The following is a 22486-nucleotide window of genomic DNA, read 5'->3' on the forward strand; positions in this document are numbered from 1 at the left end:
TAAACCATTTTTATTTAAAATGATTTGCTGATTTAACCGTGATTTTAGCGATTTTACTTGTTATGATGATTCTTTCTTACTCATTAAGTTTTTAAATTTTTTAAAATCATTTCCCTTTCAAAAACCAATATGACAATTTTTTTAAATTCATATATTTTTATTCTAAAATAGTGAAATATTAGAACTATGTCATTTTTTTTTATAACAAAGTATAATTTTAATTATGAATTATCAATACAATAATTTTAATCTATCTATATTATATTAGTAAAGGAACATTTGAAACAAAATTCTTAAACTTATATATAAAATTTTATTTTCAAAAAAATATATATAAAAAATATTAAATATAATTATTATATTTTTAATAAATAATATATTATTTCATCATGTATATAGCACGGGTGATGGGTTAGTTGTGTTTAATTTGGAAATCCGTTTTAATATTTATTATAATTGTGCTATTAAGTGGATTGACTAAACAATACCCTCTCTCTCTCTCTCTCTCTCTCTCTCTATGCACTTATGGTCTTCTAAAGGTTTAGAGCCACAAGAGGAGACACGAAAAGATGATTTAACAGAAGAAATGTGATTTCAAAATAAGAGATATAGAGAGAGTTCTCTATTTCTTTAAATGTATTTTATATTATTTTGAGTAACCCTAATTTGTGGTTTGGTTCAAATTTTTTGGTGGTTGTGAACACTTGATGAGAGGTGGTGCGAGCAACTTAAATTTTATCTTGAAATTGTTTTATTTCAGTTGTACATTTACAATGGGGCAAATTACATATACTCCCTCGAGGTTTAACAAAATTATAGATATTCTCTGAGATTTGAGAAATTACAGATACCCTCTGAAGGTATTATTTACATAACAAATTAGGGGACAAATTGTTATGAAAATATAAATCTCAGGGAATATCTATAATTTTCGAAACTTCAGAGATATCTATAATTTAGTTAAATCTCGAAGGAGGTATATATAATTTGCCCTTTACAATGAGACGAAGAGCAGTTACCCAAAAAAAGAGGAAGAGCAGTTTTAAGAGGGTAACAACGTGACTTCCAAAATCTAACAGTTTTTTTTTTTTTTTTCTACTTTTATTTTTTATCTATATATATTATTATTTATTGTCATTTTTATTTATAATATTCATGTTTAATATATTGTTAATTGTATTGCTAGACTAACAATATTGTCCATCACGGCCTATTTTTTGATGTTAGCAAGTTTCTGTTAATAATTCCTAACGTTTACTTCACGGCGGCATGGGGTAAATTGTTATGTGGCTACAAAACTTTGAGAGTGAGATGTAATTTTTGAAATCTCAATGATGAATTTATATTTTAGCTAAACTTCAAGAGGATGTAAGTAATTTGCCCAAAATTTAAAAAAAAAAAAATTTGGACCCGAGAGGTGAGCGTGGTTTGAATTGGCTTGGTTTAGTTGTAAACCAAGACTAATTCATTACTTATAGTTCCATCAAATTTAAAACCAAACCAATCCATTCAAAATCTTGGAACTAATCCGAACCGAATCACTGAACGATAGTTCGGTTTGGTTTGAAACCGCGAATTTTAAAAATATTATTATTATTAACAATATGATTACAAAATATTATTCCAAACTTAAGAATTTTTATTTAATTGTTTAAAACTAGCTCTATCACTATATAAAAATATATTTTTAATAGTAGAGAGTTATAATATATATATATATATATATATATATATTTATATTAATAAAATATTTTAATATTTGCATATAGAAACAAATTATATATATAATCTAAATGTTCCAGTTCAGTTTCAATTGGATTTATACTTATAAAACCACGGACTGTGAAATATAACTCGCCTATTTTCAAAATCATAATCAAATGGTACATTAAGAAAATCAAATCAAACCAAATCAAATTGCGCAATTTGATCTTGACCGTATCAATTTACGAATATTTTAACTTTTATACTCAAATGGAACCGTTAAGTACGATTCGCCTGAACATGCATTAAAAAAAATTAAACCAAACCATATTATTTTATCTCAATCAGATTAATTTACGATTTTTACCAGACCCTAGCTCAAGTAACCTTTTTTAACTACGTACGACCAAGTCAATACCGAAATTGACATCATTTTCCTTCAAACTTTATTTTATTATTATTTTTTTTTTTTTCACATTAGTGGGCGGTGGAGACCGTTATTATCGAATGTATTCCTCTTTTTATTTTCAAACTCAAACATTGTTTGTTTAATTTTTTGCATTTTATTTTTTATTATTATTAATATTTTATTTTATTTAATAATCTAATCAAAAGTATATATAAAGAAAGGGATAAATTATAAATACGTCTTTTAAAATTTGTTTAAAATATACAACGTCACGAAATAATTACAATATACTCATCTCATAATAACTAATAAATAACAAAATAATTGAACTGATAAACTTTCATTAATCAGAGGTTGATATACAAAAGATGACACATGCAATATACATTCATAAACAGTACATCCTGAATCTACAATATGTGTTACGAGATTGTGAAAAGAAATAAAAGCTAAACAGATAATCATATGCCTTGAAGGCTTACATCTTTCCAAGTCAATGCTTGGGTACATCAAAAGTGAATCTTAAGCTCAATACAAATAAAGATCTAAGCTTATATAAAATTAACTATAAAAAATACAATACTAAGCCTTCAACTCCACAGTCCTCCCAAGCTAAGGAGGCATATCACTCGTACTAAAACATGTTTTTCCCACATAGGATAAGCCAAAATCTAGTAGAAATGCTACAACACAATATTTAAATCTTAACAAAGCCATAAGGTTTTATGCATATGTAATACCCATACCAAAATGTTTTACATTTCTTTTCAAAAATCATGTCATGCCAGGTTTATATCATAATTCTCAAAATCATGCCTTTTACAATAGAAAATAAGGAGAAATCTCAAACCAGTACAACATTTCACGGATATCTCGTCTGCAGAAAATCGTCAAACGACACCCATATAAGCATAGCTTATACAAGCACTACTATTGTTATTTTATGGATATTTCGTCTGCGGAAACCGACACTCATGTATACGCGCGTTTTTTGAGACTTTTACGTTAGACACACAGGTCAACTTGATTTTGTGATACACACCTCTTTTTAACGTTCACATATTTTTCTCAATATCATATACATTTTCAATGTAGTAAATAAGCAAAAATGTTCAATGCACATGGATGAAAAATTAGTTTTAGTTCACCTAATTCTCATGCAATTTCTACAACACTCATAACTATCCTCTACCAATAACCCAAAATAGATATCTCTAAACAGATAAATAAATTTAATTAAAGATACATTTTTTCACAATCTTAAAATGGGAGTGATAATACATATCTAACTCCACCCTCATCATTATCATTATTTCAATTTCACAATTTCCATATCAATTTCATTTTTCTCTTTACAATCTCAAACATTCATATTTTTGGGCAAAAATCCATTTCTCTATGAAAATCAATTTCAATGTAAAAAAATACCTCATTTCAACATATATCAATCCCAATTTTATAGCCACAAACTTTTCCAAGAGACCATTTGAAAACTCCCACTACTAAAAAGCAGGGCTTTTGAGTCGGCAGCTTGCCGTCGCAAATAGCAGATTTGCCGACGCAAAAACTTTTTGCGACGGCGTTTCGACGGCAACTCAAGGGACGAAAATGGTGGGGTCGCAAAAAGTTTTTGAGTCGGCAATCTGCCGACGCAAAAAGTTTTAATTTTTTGAGACGGTAGATTGCCGACTCAAAAAGTGGTTAAATGTTTTAAAAAATTTAACTCATAATTTTCTCACTGAGGCTCCCAAGGTTCGAACACACACCCATTTGGACAAGTTGACCCAAGGTCAACGCACTACACCCACTTCACCACCACACCTCTTTCAGATATTAAACGAGATATATATTATTTATAGTATATACACTCAATATTAATATAAAAGTATATGTATAAATAAATATATTTATTAAATATAATCAAGTAAATAAATATATATCTTGGTTATAATTTTTTTTTTTTGCTACGGCATCAGTTGCCGACTCAAAAGGTCTAATTTTTTGCGTCGGCACAAATTTACCGACGCAAAAGGTCTATGCCGACTCAAAAGGTCTATCTTTTGCGTCGGTAAATTCAACCGACTCAAATAATACTATCAAATATTAATTTTTTGTGTCGGCCAACGGTGCCGACACTAAAGGTTTGGTATTTGAGTCGGTAACTCTGTGCCGTCTCAAAAAGGCTACCTTTTGCGACGGTAAAATTTGCCGACTCAAAAAACCGACTCAAAAGACCCTTTCTTTAGTAGTGTCCTCTTTATCATTTTGACACTACAAGAATTTTCACTTTTGGCGACTAAATTTTTAGTCGCCAAAAGTCTTCTTTTAGTCGCTTATAGTCTTTAGTGACTAAATTTTTTGGTCGAAAAATTAGTAGCGAAAGAGTAGTCGAGAAATCTAATTGCCAACTAAAGCTAATTTAGTCGCCAAATGTATACCTTTGTCGACTAAATATTTAGTCGCCAATAGATTGGAAAATTAATTAAATAATACATTTTTGCCGACCAATTTTTTTGTCGCCAAAAGCCAGTTATTTAATCGCCTAAAGCAAATACTAGTATTTTAGCTACTAAAATTTTAGTCACCTAAAGTCAATCTTTTTTAGCTACTAAAATTTTAGTCGCCAAATATTATTTCTTTTGGCTACTAAAAATTTAGTTGCCTAAACTTCCACATTTTTGGCTATTAAAAATTTAGTTGCCTAAACTCAGACATTTTTGGCTACTAAATTTTTAGTCGCCAAAAATATTTTTATTCTTCAACTTTTGTTTTTAACTACTAAATATTTTAGTCACCAAATGTTTGCTTTTCTTTTGACTACAAAACTTTAGTAACCAAAGGTTTGATTTTCATTTGGCTACAAAAAATTTAATAGCCAAATGATTATTTTTCTTTTGCCTACAAAAAATTTAGTAGCCAAATGTTTGATTTTCTTTTAGCTACAAAACTTTTAATAGCCATATGTTTGTTTGTTTGTTTTTTTTTTCTCCTTTTTATTGGCTACAAAACATTTAGTCGGCAAAAACATAATATTATGTTTTATTACAAATATTATAATGTGTCCATAACCTGTCTGTATTCCATGCAACTAGCAGTACGTATATAAATAAAATGATAAATAAACTATCAATCATTCCACAATCTGCATCCGTATACAAAAAATAAATTACTTTAACTGTCCAAGTACATACAAACGAACTATTGTCCAAACTAAAATAATAATTTCATACAACATATACAATCATACAAAAAGTAAAACCCTCCATATACAAAAATTACATTTACTATACCAAGTGAAATGACCATTTGGCATGGTACAAATTACCATCGTAATCTGTACCACAACAAAAAGTGATGTATGTACCAAGCTAAAAATACATCTATGTATCACGACAAAAAATCATATATCTGTACGGCATCAAAAGGTGATCCATCTATCATGCCAATAATTATCTGTTCGCTACCAAAAGTTTTCTATATTAGGAATAGTTAATTGCACAAAAGCCGGAGACGACAAAAGTATTATATTACTTCTATACAAAAGTACAATTTTTTCTCCATACACCAAAATATCTCTGCAAGTCCACGCAACGAAGTCATCTACAAAAAACAAAAAAAAAAAAATTAGAATTGGACCAAAAAATGCCCAACTTCATAAATGAATTTGGGAACAAGTGACAAATAAAAATAAGTGACAAGCAACGTTCCATGATGAATCAATTATCAATCACTGTACAGTCTTTCTAAAGTCTTTTGTTATAAGGAACATTGTTAAATGCAGAACAATCATTACTAAATCTTTCATTAGTAACATAAAACTAATGTAAGAATCTTCTATTTGTATGCAACATGTATCCAAATTCTGTGGCTAAACCAATATCAAAGCCCAATGTGAATAGAAAGTATTTTTTTTACCAACTTCCTCATTATTTGTTTGCAAAAGGCACTTGAATCATTAGATTGGATATAAAACCATCGGTGCTTATTAATGTATGTCAGTGCCATTTCAAAAAGGATATTAGAACATGTGATAAAAATAATAACACACATGTGTACGTTCAAAAAATTAACAAGTTTAAAATAAGGCGTAAATTGAGTTCATATTGGTTTCTGAATATTTTTCCCATAATTTTCCATTACTATACATCTCCAATACATTCTGTCAGTTGTCACAAGTCCTATTTGTAATGGGGAAGCTGCCCGTGAGAGTCAGACAGAGGTTCGGGGGCTGTTTTGAAGTTTCGCCCCCGAAACACCCTTTGTCGACTCAGTTTTCGGCGTATTTAGCTCTAAGTCCCTACTTACAAGTCCGAATAACATTCCGTCATTTGTCACAAGTCATATTTGGCATGGGGAAACTGTTCATTTCAGCCACACGACAGTTCAAGGACTGTTTTGAAGTTTCGCCCCCAAAACGCCCTTTTTCGACTAAGTTTTGGGCGTATTCGTCTCTAAATCTCAATCTACGGGTCCGAATAACATTCCGTCAGTTGTGACAAATCCTACTTAGCATGGGGAAACTGTTCGTTTCGGCCACACGAAAGTTCGGGGGTTGTTTTGAATTTTACCGAAACGCCCTTTTTCGATTAAGTTTTGGGCGTATTCGACTCTAAATCCCGACCTATAGGTCCGAATAAGGAAGCTACCCATGCCGGCCACACGGAGGTTCGGGGACTGTTTTCAATTTTTGCCCCTAAAACGACCTTTTTCGACTAAGATTTGGGCATATTCGTCTCTAAATCCCAACCTACGGGTCCGAATATCATTCCATCAATTGTCACAAGTCATATTTGGCATGGGAAAACTGTTCGTTTCGACCACACGGAGGTTCGGGGGCTGTTTTGAATTTTCGTCCCCGAAATGGCCTTTTTCAACTTAGTTTTAGGCATATTCGTCTCTAAATCCCAACCTACAGGTCTGAATATCATTCCGTCAACTGTCACAAGTCATATTTGGCATGGGAAAACTAATCGTTTCGGCCATACAGAGGTTCGGGGGCTGTTTTGAATTTTCACCCCCGAAACGCCCTTTTTCAACAAAGTTTTGGCGTATTCGTCTCTAAATCCCAACCTACAGGTCCGAATAACATTCTGTCAGTTGTCACAAGTCATTTTTGCATGGAGAAGCTATTCGTGTCAACCACAAGGAGGTTGTAGACACCCCATTTTTGACCATCCTCAAGACTTGGACGTCATCGTTTGAACGCTCGGTGATCATCCATGTTCGTGTTCGTTTTGAGTTCCTAGAGGTCTCGGCCGCACGCCTTGCTTCGGGATCTTTTAACTTGCCTGTTCAGTGCTTGGTTTTGCACCAAGAACTTGTTTGTTTTTGCACTTGAGGGTAGGAAGTGGCTTGTTAGCCATCCCCTAAAACCCACCGGCCGTGGCATGAAGCCACCGGCTTTCCTTTTTTTGCTATCGACCAAATGTTTGGTCGGTCGGCACTTCTGTTAAGTGTATCGACTCTTTGTGCGGTCGATCGGCACTTTATTTGGCTGATTGTCTTTTTTTTTGGCCGGTACCTCATTTTTGCCTTTTTCAGGAATTGTGCATGCCAGCTGTACCAGCTGGAGTGCACGGACTTGTCCTTCATACACGTGTATGGAGGATTTGCACCATTTGCACCTTTTTTGCTCTAGCTTCTTGGAGAAGCTTGCACCATTTGCCTTAGCTTCTTGAGGAAGCTTGACCCTTTGTCTTAGCTTCCTCAAGAAGCTTGCACTCTTTGCCTTAACTTCCTTGAGAAGCTTGACCCCCTTGACCCCCTTGACCCCTTGTTGTTTAGCTTCCTTAAGAAGCTTAGGCCTTTATCTTGCTCTATATAAGAGAGCATTCCCTCTCCTTTGAAGAGGTTCAGCAAAAACCAGAAATATATTATATATACAACTTTCTCTCTCTATATCTCCCTCTCTCTCTTCATTTGTGTGTGTTAGAGGGCCTAAAAGGGTGTTTTGTTCTTAGTTTTGCACTAAGGCACCTAGTATTACACCATACTTGGGTTATTGAGGTGTTGGGAGGTTGTTCATAGAGCTTTTAAGCTGGTTTCAATCAGAAAAAGGGCCTGAGGTTGCTGTTCTTCAAATGTTCTTCAAAGGTGAGCATAATTACTTATATTCCCCATTCTTGCACTAGCTTTTAACCCACATTGCATGCTGTTTTGAGCTTTGTGTATAACTGATAAAAGTTTTATTTTTTGATGTTTAAGATGTTTCATTAAGGTCATTTTGGTGTTGGGGGTCGACCTCCCACTCTTAGGCCTTGTTTGGCCCCTTTTGTGCCTTCTTTGTTGAGCTTTGGAACCTTTTGTGTATAGGCCTTCTCACCACTGAAATCTAGTTGATTTTCAGTGGTGGTGAAGGGGTCTTGAAGTCTTGTATAGGGAAGGGACACCTCTCTCCCTTTGTGTCTCATTTGTTCATGTTTTTGGCTCATAAGGGTAGCATACACGCTTAGCTTTACTTAGCTCCATTTCAGAGATTTTTGGGTGTTATTTGGTCACATTATACCTCTGTTTTTGGTCAGATTGATGGTCCATTACATGCATCATACACTTGTCTAGTAACCCCTTTTATTGTCATAACATGCGCCATGCATTTGCCCCCTCCATGCTTGCATGTTCTAGCTTGACTTCATGAAGCTTTTGGTCATATTTCATCACTCTTGAAGTCTGTTGGGTACTGATTTGATCATGTTTACCATGTTCGGTATAGCCACCATGCATTTTGGCTTGTGAGCCTTGAGTGTGTGAGTCATTAGCATGCTTTAGTTGGGTTGTTTCAGTGATTTGAAATCATTTTCCATGCTATTTCAATTCATAATCTATGCTTGTATGCTTGCGTTCATCATCATTTCCATGCTTTGAAGAGATGCTCTTTTGTGCCTTAAAATGAGTCATTGTGCGTGCCTATATGTTTGAGGCTTTGGGCTGCCATATCAGTGGGTTTTGGGACTCCTTTTGCATGTTAAAACTCTGTTTTGCATTGATTAGTCCATGCCATATGTGGTTGGGGTGGTTATAGTAGAGTGCCCTCTTTGTGGCCTTAAATCCCCCTTTGTTTTGCATCCATTTCTTAGCATGTTTTAACCATGATCTATGCATGCTTTAGTCTTGTTTTGGAGTGCGTTAGGACTGTTGTAAGTCATTTTGGTCCATTGAGATTTGGTTGACATAGCTATGGTTTAGACCCCTTTGTTGGCTTCAAGTTTTGGTCATTGTTGCATGTCTTACTTGCATAACATGGTTGATTTGGCATCACCCTCTATACATTTTCAGAATTTAACATCTGGTCTAATGTCCATGTTTATCATTTTTTGAGTGTTCTTGAAAGTTACCTTTTGTGCCTTAGCTTTAGGCCCATTGGTATACATGTTTGCATTAGTATTTATCTATCATTTCCATCACTTTTGGCCACTGTTAAAGGCAAGGCTGAGGTCTGCCCTTTGCGGTTTAAGCCCACCATTACATGTTTGTTACATGTTTGTTGCATATTTGGTTCATTGTGTGTTGTCACATGCTAATTCCATCGCGTATTGTTGCATGTTTGGCACATTGCATACTTGCAGGATAGGTTGCACCGCATTGGGCATGCTTTGTTAACTTAGTCTCATGTTGCATATTTGAGTCATGTTGCATACTTGAGCCGCATTGCATACATGCATTACATTTTGCTTGGTTTGGGGTGTCAAACCAAGCATGAGGAATGAGATGTGTTCGTACTTAAAGTGACGAAACACGTCTCAATCCTCGGTTGCCGATACCCTTGATCTCAACATGATAGGACATGAAGCATTCATTTACATTGACTGGCAAAATTGGTGCCTTTGGCCATCATGCATCAAGATGCGTGATTGGTGGCCCGAGGACCAAGGGCCACACTCCCTTGAGTCCATAACATGATAGGGAGTGTGGCCATGCATACATTGCTTTGAAATTTCCTTGCCATGCATTGTCTGTCCACTGCTGCAGCAAAAACAGGATTCTGCAGGAATAAATGGCCGACCGGCCACTTTCAGTGCCGACCGACCATCAGAGTCCAACCGGTGACCCAATTTATGGTCGATTATCACATTTACATGGTCGATGGTGCTTTTCAATGGCCGGTGGCATTCCAAAATGATCAGGGAATGGTTCAGAGGTGCCTCAAGAATTTTCACATCCCTCAGAAGTGCAGAACAGTGCAAACAGAGGCAACAGTGGCATGGTAACGGGTTTCCGAGCAAGGCAAATCGAGCATGCATCATCCACGCATTCCGAGGCAGAGCTGCGGCGATCTCTTTAGTTTCATATTTAGGCTGTTTTTGTAATTAATTTGTTAATTAATTAGAAGTTTTGTAATAATTAATTAGCTATGATAGTTGATTCATTATTTGGCCTGTATTATTCTTTCGGACCCTCCGAGCGAAGACAATTGTGTAATAAGTGTGTGTATGTCTTCCAACCCCCACTTCTCTCTCCCTTTTATTTACCTGCTTTCAATGGTTAGTATTAGGGCATATTTAAATTAGCATACCTTATGTTATGCATGCACGCATTCATTCATCTGTATTGCATGCACCGGGCTCGGCGCATCATACTAACCGCATGGTATTTCAATTCCAAGTTGAATACATGTTATCTGTTGCATTTCATATGCCATGTTTAGAATAGCCGAGCCTATCTAGGTTGCATTTTTGCATGTATTGCATTAAGCATTTCAAGATAGTTAGGATTCATGCACGTTCACTAACTAGTTTCTGTTTTGGCTTGGAGTACTCAGTAAGTTTTTATGCTTTAGCATCCTAACATGCGTGTGAGTGTTGCCATGATAGCATGCTTTACCATGAGGACATGTGCTTATGTGATATAACTGCCTGAGTGCCTATGGGTGAAGGTTGGGTTATTTGAATTGGAACAATGCATTGAATGCGAGTTTTAAGTCCACTTGAAAGTGACAAAACCGCGTTTTCTAAGCCCACTCGAGGGTGGCAAAATCTGCATTTTAGCCTACTTGCAAGTAGCAAACCGCTTTCAAAACAAACATGAAATGTTTTGTTCTAAACTTGTATGTTGTGCACATCACATAGTAAATCTAAGCTAATAACCGAAATAGGAACGCATAATGTTTTCAAAACTCGATATCATGGTTAGTAGAGGCCGATCTAAGGATCGGGCGAACGGGAGTGCTCATAGCTGACCTTCCCCAATCGTACCCAAGTTCCCGAGCTGAGGCAACTTTGGTGATGACGGACACGTGGCCTTAGGCAATGAGTCAAGGTTTCCTAAATTTCCCAAAACAAAACATTTAGGTGGCGACTCTGTATCTGGCAAAGCAGTCCATGCTTGGCACTTCTTTCTAAAAAAATCTGTTTTTCAAAAAACGATTTGCCGAATTTGGACTCTTTGGTGATTTATCAGTCTTGCACTGCACTTTGTAAGATCAGATTAAGAACCGTGACAATTTGAGTCCGAACTGTAGTGAGCCCTAATGAACAAAACGGGAGATTTCCTCCCAGGACATTCGGGGACATCTACAGTTTGTGGCGACTCTACTGGGGAGTTAGAGAACTTGACTCGAACTCATGATATCTAGTTTTGACTGCACATGTGTTTCTTTGCATTGCATTTGTATTGGTGCGCCTAGGACACCGTATTTGCCATCTGCTATTCCTGAACGGTTTGTCGGATGCTCGCTTCGAGAAGCGTGCCATAAGGATGACCGATTACGAGCTCTGCCACGATGGGAACACAAACCCAGGTTTTTACCGAGGCACCTTTCTTTTGACCATCCGACCTAGTGCATATTCAGAATCTATAGTGACAATTCCAAACTAGAACAGGTTACTTACCCGATTCTAGGTTGTTTGAAACCGCTGCGTGTAGTGAAACCCTAGCTCCTGACAAAATAGGACAGGGAAAACCCCATCCCAACATAGGGGTGTTTTGGCTCTCACTTGTTTGCTATGTACTTTTAGAGTTGATCTCTATAGGGAACGCACATATCCGTTTGCAAGTCTGGATATCAAGCCTACAGGCATCAGTTCAGTATTTTGAGAATCAGTTATCGGCGGGTTTCAGATTCAGTTTTGGGGGCAGTGATTTGGGGAACGATGATCAGTATTTGAGAACGGTCTATTCAGCTTATCGACTGCGTGTTGTTATGCCCGACTGTGTGTTATGTGCTTATTTTAAGTCGTTATGCTGTCCGTTTGTCTGGTCGTTTATTTCCTTCTTATTGCTTTATTTATCTTTTTGCTAGGTAGTTTAGCGCAATTGCTTCAGACCAAGCAGATATTCCCTAAGCACTCTGGACTAGAGGTCGTTGACTCCATCGATCTGAGGATCTGGTAGACGGATAACCAGTGTTCTATTCTTTACCCCCGGTTGCTAGACGGAGATCGAGAAAACGCAGTGTATCGATACCGAGATTGCCAGATCAGTGGTCTGTGAACAGCCGAGTTGAGATTCCTGAGTCTACTACAGGGGCAGATACACCGGCAATTCAAATAAATTAGGGCATTATGCCAGGGATGAAAGACATGGTTCGCCAGCTCCAGGAGAGCATGAAAGCCATGTAGGAGGACGCTGTTCGTCAAGCAAAATTTGCTAAACAGTAGGCCGTTGTCATAGCCCAACAGGCAGAGCTAATTGCCCGGTTACAATAGCAAACCGAAGCATCTGCTTCACACCAGGCTCCTCCCCCAACAAGAGTCCCAATACCTGAGGAGACGGCGAATGTCCAGAATGCCCAAGAGGATACAAACATCCCAACGGGGCCGGTTCCACCCCCGATTCTACATCAACTGTCCAAGGCAGCCACGCCTATCAATCAACCGGACTCCCCTTTTGAGATCGAGGTGGACCCTACAGCATTGAAGTTGAGCAAGCTTGAGAAGTTGTTCAAAAATTCCCAAGGGGTAAAATCCATCCCAGATATTGAGGACGGGTATACCGACGCGGCTGTGACGCTGCCAGATCGGTTCAAGATGCCACAAATCGACTGCTTCGACGGGTCCGGGGATCCCATGGTGCATCTACGTTTGTTTTCAGATATATTAAAGCCGATGGGCCTCACCAGACTACAGAAGCTTTCATTGTTTGGCCGGACCCTGTCGGGTGTGGTGGTCATCTAGTACGGAAAACTGGTAGACGATGTCAAGAGAAATTGGGATGAGATGGCCGAGGCTTTCGTCGTCTAATACTCCTATAATACACAGATCGAGATTATAACCCGTGATCTTGAGACGACTAGGCAGGAGCCTAAGGAGAGCTTTTCTAACTTTGTGACCCGGTGGAGGGCTAAGGCCTCAATAATGACTATTAGGCCGACCGACAAAGATCAGATTCGGATGGTTGTGCGCAACCTCCAACCCAAGCTCATGCAGAAGATGATCGTTCTTCCCTTCCCCACCTTTTCGGATTTGCATGAGATGGGAGTACAGATCGAGGATGCCTTGAAACAGGGCTTGATTGACAATGACAAAGAGCAACCCAAGAGAACCTTCAACAACCGCAATACGAATGCAGGCACAAGCAGTGCTGCAGCTGCCAGATCTTAGGAAGTAAACATGGTCACCACCAACACCCCAAGAACCCTTGCGGCTACGCCATTCACCGGTGCGTCCGATAGTAGTTCGCAAACAGCTAGATACCCACCCAAAAGCCAAAGAACCTTCGCTCCATTATATATGCCCCTGTCCAAAGCTCTGGGGGTTTTAATCAAAAAATGGCACTTGAAGCCCCTAGAGCCGCGGCCATTACCGGAAAAACTCCCCCCTTCCCATAACCGAGCCAAATACTGCTCGTTTCACCAACAGCACGGTCATGACACCGACCAGTGCTTCCGATCACGCCATGGATTCAAGATCTCATCGATAATGGGGTGATCGTGCCTCCAGAGAAACCCAATGTCACAACCAACCCTCTCCTACCACACAACCATGCTCCACCTCCCAAACGCATCAACTTTACCCAGACCGGGGCTACGTCATATGACCCCAGTATATATATCACCCCATCCCACCTACCTAAGCCGAAGGTGTTCCTTCCTGACTACACTGACTTATGCATGTTAGACATCTCCAGAACCCAACCTGAACCAATGGTTGTGACTGAACCGATGGTTGTGACTGTTTAAGACAGAACAGTGGAGATTTCAGTAGAGAATGGGATTGTTGAGTCAGAATCTGAGGAATCTGGGAATTTTGTTGAGGAGGTATACAGTCCGAGTGACTACATTCTATCAGTAGACCAGGTTGGGCCAAATGTGGAATTGCCGGCAGGGGCAGAGCTTCGTGTGATACAGGGGGATGAATTTGGTCAGAGGATAAATAACTTGGCAGCTGTGGAGAGAGATTTTGCTAACCTTCAGTTTTTCTATGAACAAAATCCAGAGGGTGTGGCAGTCAATTGGTCTGATGTTGAAAAGTCAACAGAGGTTACCGAGTGGCTTGATGACCTACCAGATGTTGTTGAAGAAACTCAATTAGAACGGGGCCTGGCAGGGGCAAGAACATCAGTTGTGGCCGGAAGGGCCAGAAATCAGAATGCATCGCCGGAGAGCGTTGGTGTTGAGAATTTCGCTCAAGACTTGGGCATTGTGAATCCAGGAAGTGTTGAACAGCTAGCTGTACTAACGCAGTTGGAACAAGAAAGGTTCGGGGATTCTGAGAGAATCAGGAAAGCTAAGGCCCCTGTGGGGACTGAAAGTGCTATATGCACAGGAACAGAGGGTGTTGCGAGTGCGTGGACAGAAGGTACCATGAGTACAAGGACAGTGGTAACGGAGCCGGACAGGTGTTTGTTGGCTGCCGATGGAATGTGGTGGGAGGACGATGATCTATGTCTTGCCCACACAGATGAAGACTGGGGAAGCAATCAACCAGACGATACCTGGTTCATTGGCAAAGTCGATCATATGACCAGGAGCGGGCGGTATTTCAAGCCCCCGCATTTAGACCAACCAGAAGCGTCCGAGAAGGACAAGGAGGCCGAGAAACAGAAAGAGAAGTAACTCGAAGAAGAAGTTGTACTGAAGCAGCTGAAAAAGATACAAGCAGACATCTCCATCTGGGGACTTCTTATGGCATCACGTTTTCATCGACAGGTCGTCCTATCAACAATGGATAAGGCCAAGCTCTCAATAAAAACCACGCCGGAACAACTGGTGGGATTGGTCTTTCTGGGAGAAGCTTCCCCAATGCTGACCTTCTCCGACAAAGAATTGCCACCCAAGAGTGCGAATCACAACAAACCACTCTACATCTCTGTGGAGTGTAAGAACAAATGGATACCGGTGGTTCTTGTTGATATCGGATCCGCCATCAATGTGTGCCCGCAAGGACAGCCTATGCAATCGGGTTGAAACCCGCAGACTTTGCACCAACCACCCAGGTGATAAGGGCGTATGACAACACAAGCAGAGAGGTAAAGGGGACCGTGCAAATTCAAACTAAGGTTGGTCCGGGACAACATGAGATAGACTTTCACGTCCTGGAAGTTCTTGCAACCTTCAATTTACTCTTGGGGCGGCCGTGGTTGCACCAGGTAAAAATAGTTTCGTCCACCTTGCACCAGATGTTGAAGTATCCCCATGGGAAGGGGGTGGCCATTGTTTTCGGAAATTCGTCGATCCATCCACCGCCAGAAATATCTACGCCAGTTTTGGAAATCGAACATGGTACGGAGGATCTGTTCTTGTCGAGTTTTACCTTAGCCGAGGCTCGGGTTGTGCAAAACATCATGGCTGTTAATGAGGGGGTCTATGTTAGTGCGCAATCAGTATACCTCATGAACAAGCTCCAACACATCCCCGGGATGGGATTAGAAAAGAGTGGCCGGAAGGGGGTTGCAGCATTGGCCGAAATACCACACAACCCACATACCTTTGGCTTGGGTTATCTGCCCACCAAAGAGGATTGGGTAAGAAAAGGTAAGGAAATGGCTGGGAGAGCTAGAGCGAAGCAGGCAGGGAAGCCTTTTGAGTTGATGCACCAACCCATCCAAGGCACCCTAAATGGACACTTCGTCCGGGAAGGGGAGGACTTTCCATTTTGTGGCTTCTCAGAACCATGGTTGAATGCTGAGAGGAGGCGCGTGCCAGGTTTTGAGATCTTCTTCGACCTACAGTTATCCGGGGATGATGTTGCCGAAGAGCAGACAGACCCATCAGCTAAGGTTGAGCAGTGTAAAAATGTGGATTCCGAGAGTGCTGAAATTGAAATGGGGGTAGCGCTGGCTTGTCTACTTTCAGATCCTCCGATCGAACAGAAGTGCTTGGGGGATAACTTCTCGATGTCCATGATCGGGAATGAAACGGCAGCGGGCCTACCATCAAACATTTTGGATGCATCCATCGCACTCTCTCTCATTTGGCAGTATGAAAAGGGATTTTTGTTAAGCAGCACCGGGTCAGGTAGTGAGCTGGAATCTGATTCCATCGAGTCTGTTGAGTTGAAATCAGGTTCCAGCTCGACTAAGTCTCAGTCCAGTATTCCAGGAAGTGATGACCCGAATACCACAGTCCTGTCCTGGTCGTCTTTTTCTTTCTCTTTTGAGTCTGTTATAACCGAAGAATCGGACGATTTAGATATGCTTAATGAGAATGATGTGGCTGTGGTTCTGAGTACTTTTTTGTGCCCTTGATTTATTGCATTAACTCAGACTTTTAAAATTTTGATGAAAACGACGAGAAAGAAATTCCTCCGATTTTGCAACGCTTAATTGAGCAAGGGCAGGAGAGATTTGTTAAACCTTTAGTTGATGAAATCACTACTGTGAATATTGGTACTGAGAAAGACCCGCGACTGGTCCAGATCGTGTCCACGTTGTCTTCGAAGGAACGCGAGCACTTAGTCGCTTTATTAAAAAATTTCAAAAATATTTTCGCGTGGTCCTACGAAGACATGCCTAGAATCGATCCTGAGATTGTACAGCACCGAACCCCTCTTGACCCCGAGGCCCAGCCCGTTAAACAAAAACTCAGGAGGATTCGTCCCGATTGGGCTCTCAAAATTAAAGAAGGTCACCAAGCAGATTGACGCAGGATTCCTGCTGGTATCCAAATACCCAACTTGGTTGTCCTTGAGCACCAAATCTCTTTCTTTCAAATTCCTGGACTTAACTTTCTTGTTGAAAGCCCTGGCAATTCTGCGCTGATAACCTTGAACATGGTACAGTGCTTTCAGTCTTCTCTCATCAAAGAGCATGAGTTCTTCAAATCTGCTCTGTTGTCAATCTGCTTCGGCTATTTGACACTCAGCCAGCACTCTTAATGACGGAACCTCAATTTCAATAAGTAGAACGGCCTCCATCTCATAAACTAATGAATACAGGGTCGCCCGAGTAAAAGTTCTAATCAAAGTCTGGTAGCCCCACAGAGCAAACGGCAGCTTATCTGGCCAGTCCCGATAGGTTTCCGCCATCTTCTGTAAAATGCGCTGGACATTCTTGTTGGCAGCCTCAACTGCTCCATTGGTCTGAGGCCGGTATGTGGATGACTTGTGAAAAGCCACATTGTATTTCTCCAACAAGTCAATCACTTCCTTCTTGAAGTGGAAACCATTATCTGAGACAATCTCGTTTGGGACGCCATAGCGATAGATGATGTTGTTCCTAATAAACTTTGCGACGTGCAACGATTTCAATACCGCATAAGATTGGGCCTCAACCCACTTTGTGAAATAATCTATCGCGACCAGAATAAAATCATGCCCATTGGACCCTTTTGGAGTGACAGCCCCGATCACATCGATTCCCCAAACTGAAAATGACCATGGCGAAGTCATATTGTACAGCTTCGACAGTGGGATGTTCATGCGGTTTGCATGGATCTAACATTTGTGGCATCGCCGAACAAAGCCGATACAATCCTCCTCCATGGTGGACCAGTAGTAACCCTGTCTGAGGATCTTTCGGGCCAGCATTACCCCGTTCACGTGTGCTCCGCATTCTCCTCCATAGATGGCCTCCATTAGGCGCTTTGATTCTTTAGCCTCAACGCACAGCTTATGCATTCCTAGATGACCTCTTTTATACAGTTTTTCTCCGTAGATAATGAACTGAACAGCCATTCTTCTGATGACCCTTTTATTCTTAGCATTCGCGCCTGGTGGGAATGCTTCTTTCTCCAAGAAGTTCCAGATATTGTGATACCAGGGGTTCTCATCTTGAACCTCATCTATAGCAACAATCGACTCATAAGTCGGCATAAATTTCTGGTCGATAATGACTGGACGCATCCAGACTCCAAAAGGGATGTCTATCATGGAAGATAGAATTACTAGTGAATCTGCGAACCTGTTGTTTTCTCTTAGTAGGTGAGTGAAGTTTAGTTTCTCAAACCAAGAAATTAACAAGTCCAAGGTCTGGTGATACATTATCATCTTTTCTTCTTTGACTTTCCAATCTCCCTTAGCTTGGGATACAACAAGGTTCGAGTCCCCAATGACGTCCAACCGTTTTGCCCTTAGTTTCAGGGTTGCTTCTAAACCAGCAATGCATGCTTCATATTCTGCTTCATTGTTCGAGACTTTGAAACGGAGTTTGAAGGCTAAGGAAATACGAGAATTGTCGGGTGCTATCAGCAATACCCCTATCCCATACCCATATTGGTTTGACGCTCCGTCAAAGTACATCGTCCAAGTTTCGTCTTCGATATGCAAAATGGCCTCATCTGGAAATAAGTACTCAACTGCTTCACCTCCTTCAATTGGATGATCAGCTAAGAACCCCGCTACCGCTCTTCCCTTGACTGACTTGCGCGTCACATATTTCAGATCGAATTCGGAAAGCAAAAGCGACCAGCGAACTAGCCTACCTGTAAGTGCCGGTTTCTCGAAGAGATATTTGATGGGATCTAATCTTGAAACCAGCGTTACAAAGTGAACTAACAGGTAGTGCCGCAGCTTCTTGGTAGCCCATACCAAGGCTAAGCAAGCCTTTTCCAACGGTGTGTAGCGGGTTTCATACTCCAACATCTTCTTGCTCAGATGGTAGATAGCCCTCTCCACCTTGTCCTCAGACTCTTGTGCGGGCATGCCGCCTATTATGGTCTCAGTCACTGAAAGATACAAAATCAACGGCTTCCCCAACTCAGGCGGTGATAACACAGGTGGGTTCTGTAAGTATTCCTTGATTTGTTCAAAAGCAGCTTGGCATCGACCGTCCCATTGGAATTTCATTCCTTTCTTCAGGAGACCAAAAAGTGGTTCACAAGTCAAGGTTAATTTTGAGATAAACCGTCTTATGAATTGCACTTTACCCAGAAAGTCTCGCACCTCGTTTTCAGTCCTTGGTGGTGGCATTTCTAAGATGGCCTTGATTTTGAAAGAGTCGACTTCGATGCCTCTCTGTGTAATCAAAAACCCCAGCATTTTCCCTGCTGTAACACCGAACGTACACTTCTGAGGATTCAGCCGCAACCGAAATTCTCTGGTCCTTTGGAAGAACTTTTGCAAGGCGGTGTAGTGGTCCTCTCTTTCTTTGGACTTGACAATCATGCCGTCCACATACACCTCAACCTTTTTGTGGATCATGTCATGCAATATTGTGGTCGTGGCCCGTTGATATGTAGCTCCAGTGTTCTTCAACCCAAATCGCATCACCCGGTAACAGTAAGTCCCCCACGGGGTGGTGAAAGCAGTCTTCTCCCAGTCTTCAGGTGCCATAACTATCTGATTATAGCCCGAGAATCCATCCATGAATGAAAGCAAAGCATGCCCCGCTGTGAAGTCCACTAACTCATCAATATGCGGCAAGGGAAAGTCATCCTTCAAACTGACTCTGTTCAAATCCCTGAAATCCACACATACCCGGATCCTACCATCCTTCTTCGGCACTGGAACGATATTGGCCAACCAAGTTGGGTATTCGGATACCAGCAGGAACCCTGCGTCAATCTGCTTGGTGAACTCTTCTTTAATTTTGAGAACCCAATCGAGGCGGATCCTCCTGAGTTTCTGTTAAACGAGCCAGGCCTCGGGGTTAAGAGAGATCCGGTGCTGTACAATCTCAGGATCGATTCCAAGCATGTCTTCGTAGGACCACGCGAAAACATCTTTGAAATTTTTGAATAAAGCGACTAAGCGCTCGCGTTCCTCTGAAGACAACGTGGACCCGATCTGGACCAGCCGCGGGTCCTTCTCAGTACCAATATTCACAATAGTGATTTTATCAACTAAAGGTTTAACAAATCTCTCATGCTCTTGCTCAATTAAGCATTGCAAAATCGGGAAAATTTCTTCCTCGTCGTTTTCATTAAAATTTTGAAAGTCTGAGTTAATGCAATAAATCAAGGGCACAGAAAAGTACTCAGAAATCATAGCCACATCATTCTCATAAAGCACATCCAAATCGTCCGATTCTTCGGTTATAACAGACTCAAAAGAGAAAGAAAAAGACGACCTGGATAGGACTGTGGTATCCAGGTCATCACCCCCTGGAATACCGGACTCAGACTCAGTCGAGCTGGAACCTGATTTCGACTCAATAGACTCGGTGGAATCAGATTCCGGCTCACTACCTGACCTGGTGCTGCTTGACAAAAATCCCTCTTCATACTGCCAAATGAGAGAGGGTGCGACAGATGCATCCAAAATGTTTGATGGTAGGCCCGGAGCCGTTTCATTCTCGATCATGGACACCAAGAAGTTATCCCCCAAGCACTTCTGTTTGATCGGAGGATCTGAAAGTAGACAAGCCAACGCTACCCCCATTTCAATTTCAGCACTCACGAAATCCACATTTTTACACTGCTCAACCTTAGCTGATGGGTCTGTCCGCTCTTCGGCAACATCATCCCCGAATAACTGTAGGTCGAAGAAGATCTCAAAACCTGGCACACGCCTCCTCTCCGCATTCAACCATGGTTCTGAGAAGCCACAAAATGGAAAGTCCTCCCATTTCCGAACGAAGCGTCAGTTTAGGGTGCCTTGGATGGGCTGGTGCATCAACTCAAAAGGCTTTCCTGCCTGCTTCGCTCTAGCTCTCCCAGCCATTTCCTTACCTTTTCTTACCCAATCCTCTTTGGTGGGCAGATAACCCAAGCCAAAGGTATGTGGATTGTCTGGTATTTCAGCCAATGCTGCAACCCCCTTCCGACCACTCTTTTCTAATCCCATCCCGGGGATGTGTTGGAGCTTGTTCATGAGGTATACTGATTGAACACTAACATAGACCCCCTCATTAACAGCCATGATGTTTTGCACAACCCGAGCTTCGACTAAGGTAAAACCCGACAAGAGCACATCCTCCATACCATGTTCGATTTCCAATACTGGCGTGGATATTTCTGGCGGTGGATGGATCGACGAATTTCCGAAAACAATGGCCACCCCCTTCCCATGGGGATACTTCAACATCTGGTGCAAGGTGGACGAAAGTGCTTTTACCTGGTGCAACCACGGCCGCCCCAAGAGTAAATTGAAAGTTGCAAGAACTTCCAGGACGTGAAAGTCTATCTCATGTTGTCCCGGACCAACCTTAGTTTGAATTTGCACGGTCCCCTTCACCTCTCTGCTTGTGTTATCATACGCCCTTATCACCTGGGTGGTTGGCGCAAAGTCTGCGGGTTTCAACCCGATTGCATAGGCTGTCCTTGCCGGGCACACATTGATGGCGGATCCGGTATCAACAAGAACCACCGATATCCATTTGTTCTTACACTCCACAAAGATGTAGAGTGGTTTGTTGTGATTCGCACCCTCGGGTGGCAATTCTTTGTCGGAGAAGGTCAGCATTGGGGAAGCTCCTCCCGGAAAGACCAATCCCACCAGCTGTTCCGGTGTGGTTTCTATTGAGAGCTTGGCCTTATCCATTGCTGATAGGACGGCCTGTCGATGAACACGTGATGCCATAAGCAGTCCCCAGATGGAGATGTCTGCTTGTATCTTTTTCAGCTGCTTCAGTACAACTTCTTCAAGTTGCTTCTCTTTCTGTTTCTCGGCCTCCTTGTCCTTCTCGGATGCTTCTGGTTGGTCTAAATGCGGGGGCTTGAAATACCGCCCGCTCCTGCTCATATGATCGACTTTGCCGATGAACCAGGTATCGTCTGGTTGATTGCTCCCCCAGTCCTCATCTGTGTGGGCAAGACATAGATCATCGTCCTCCCACCACATTCCATCGGCAGCCAACAAATACCTGTCCGACTCTGTTACCACTGTCCCTGTACTCATGGTACCTTCTATCCACGCACTCACAACACCCTCTGTTCCTGTGCATACAGCACTTTCAGTCCCCACAGGGGCCTTAGCTTTTCTGATTCTCTTAGAATCCCCGAACCTTTCTTGTTCCAACTGCGTTAGTACAGCTGGCTGTTCAACACTTCCCAGATTCACAATGCCCAAGTCCTGAGCAAAATTCTCAGCACCGGCGCTCTCTGGCGATGCATTCTGATTTCCG

At 41.1% G+C, this 22486-nt stretch overlaps 1 long non-coding RNA gene across 3 annotated transcripts in view; it reads right to left on the reverse strand.

Annotated features, from left to right (window-relative positions):
* Positions 1-5218: 5218 nt before the first annotated feature.
* The window catches only part of LOC114260035 (uncharacterized), a 32634-nt gene continuing 15366 nt past the window's right edge, over positions 5219-22486 (reverse strand). For all 3 annotated transcript variants that reach the window (XR_014363125.1, XR_014363124.1, XR_014363123.1), the window contains one exon: positions 5219-5713. This is a non-coding gene — a long non-coding RNA (uncharacterized LOC114260035). The remainder of the gene's footprint in view (positions 5714-22486) is intronic.

This window comes from Camellia sinensis, chromosome 3, assembly GCF_055761805.1.
Source record: "Camellia sinensis isolate YWXY chromosome 3, ASM5576180v1, whole genome shotgun sequence".
NCBI lineage: Eukaryota > Viridiplantae > Streptophyta > Magnoliopsida > Ericales > Theaceae > Camellia > Camellia sinensis.